Below are 2,430 nucleotides of genomic sequence, written 5' to 3'. Positions count from 1 at the left end.
CTATACCTGATAACACTAGTTAAGTGATCCGTGGTAAAAGGGGGCCAGCAACGTTACATTCTGTAAATATAACCTTTGTATACTAATGGATGTTGATTATCCAGATGTTGGTTATCCAGGTAATTATTCTTTTTCAAGCAAAGCTCAAAAAATGTCCGAACCCTGAGTTCAATGTACAGGTCCTGATTTCCAGTAAGGGCATTAGAGACCGCCCTAAAAAAAGGCAGGATAGTGACTGGCTGGCGCAAATGGTGGAATCAGCTGAGTGGCCACTTTTATCTGCTACCCCTATAACCCAAAAATTAATGACACAGGTAAGACCACTCAATTCCAAAATTTACCTCTCTATCCATTGGCTATCAAAACAAAACATATTTCTAGGACAGGAAAAAAGAACAAACATATTAACTCATTTAAATATGCTATACCTGATAACACTAGTTAAGTGATCCGTGGTAAAAGGGGGCCAGCAACGTTACATTCCGTAAATATAACCTTTGTATACTAATGGATGTTGATTATCCAGATGTTGGTTATCCAGGTAATTATTCTTTTTCAAGCAAAGCTCAAAAAATGTCCGAACCCTGAGTTCGATGAACAGGTCCTGATTTCCAGTAAGGGCATTAGAGACCGCCCTAAAAAAAGGGCAGGATAGTGACTGGCTGGGGCAAATGGTGGAATCAGCTGAGTGGCCACTTTTATCTGCTACTCCTATAACCCAAAAATTAATGACATAGGTAAGACCACTCAATTCCAAAATTTACCTCTCTATCCGTTGGCTATCGAAACAAAACATATTTCTAGGACAGGAAAAAAGAACAAACATATTAACTCATTTAAATATGCTATACCTATACCTATACCTATACCACTAGTTAAGTGATCCGTGGTAAAAGGGGGCCAGCAACGTTACATTCCGTAAATATAACCTTTGTATACTAAAGGATGTTGGTTATCCAGATGTTGGTTGTCTAGATTTTGGTTATCCAGGTAATTATTCTTTTTCAAGCAAAGCTCAAAAAATGTCCGAACCCTGAGTTCGATGTACAGGTCCTGATTTCCAGTAAGGGCAATGGAGACCGCCCTAAAAAAAGGCAGGATAGTGACTGGCTGGCGCAAATGGAGGAATCAGCTGGGTGGCCACTTTTATCTGCTATTCCTATAACCCAAAAATTAATGACATAGGTAAGACCACTCAATTCCAAAATTTACCTCTCTATCCGTTGGCTATCAAAACAAAACATATTTTTGGGACAGGAAAAAAGAACAAACATATTAACTCATTTAAATATGCTATACCTGATAACACTAGTTAAGTGATCCGTGGTAAAAGGGGGCCAGCAACGTTACATTCCGTAAATATAACCTTTGTATACTAATGGATGTTGGTTATCTAGATGTTGGTTATCCAGGTAATTATTCTTTTTCAAGCAAAGCTCAAAAAATGTCCGAACCCTGAGTTCAATGTACAGGTCATGATTTCCAGTAAGGGCAATGGAGACCGCCGTAAAAAAAGGCAGGATAGTGACTGGCTGGCACAAATGGTGGAATCAGCAGAGTGGCCATTTTTATCTGCTACTCCTATAACCCAAAAATTAATGACATAGGTAAGACCACTCAATTCCAAAATTCATGATGGAAGTTCCAAATGCTAGGGAGGCAAAGTACACTGGATCCTCGAGCATGCTCAAAAATTATTCTTTTTTTTTTAATTTTTCTTGCAAATTTCCCGAAATATGAAACTAGCCAATTACAATCTGCAAAGCTCTTTTTTTGGTAGCCGGAGAAGGAGAAAAATGTAAATAAGAACAAATCCAACAAATATTGCGTTTTTTGCCCAGTGCAGTGAACTTGCTTTTCTGTGTCGCGACAGTAAGTTACGCTAGTGGACAGCGCGCACATAATTAGCTGAGTGTTTTGAGGTGCTGAAATCTAATTCTCAAATGCATTTGACAAACGTGGTCATGGAAATTCGCCTTTAGCTGTAGAAATAGCTATAACACAAGTTTGGAAATATAGAATACCATCTAACTCTTATCTTGGATAAGTTTCCATGTGAACTTGCATTTTTGCAACTGATTGAATAAGAAATGATGTCAAAAAATATTTATAGGGCTCCCCCATGAAAAACATGAAAACACATGAACTTGCCAGTCGGAGAGACATTGATTCCCTGAGGTGACCTGGAAGTACAACTCGTGAGGTACAACTTTTCCACCATTTGATGTGGTGGGAAAGTCTCGTGAATTCTCATCATTTCTTGGCTTAAAAGCGCTCCAACAGGAAGATTGTTTAGCATTCGATCTTACCTAGTGGGAGTCAAAGTCGTATTTGTGACAGAAAATACAGAGAAAGTCTGTTTTATTTTTTACAAAGTATTCAATATTTACAGTAGACATAAAAAGCGGGAGATTTATGTACCAAAGTGGG

Source organism: Montipora capricornis, chromosome 4 (genome assembly GCF_036669925.1).
Source record: "Montipora capricornis isolate CH-2021 chromosome 4, ASM3666992v2, whole genome shotgun sequence".
Taxonomy (NCBI): Eukaryota; Metazoa; Cnidaria; class Anthozoa; order Scleractinia; family Acroporidae; genus Montipora; species Montipora capricornis.
This window is presented reverse-complemented; position numbering follows the sequence as displayed.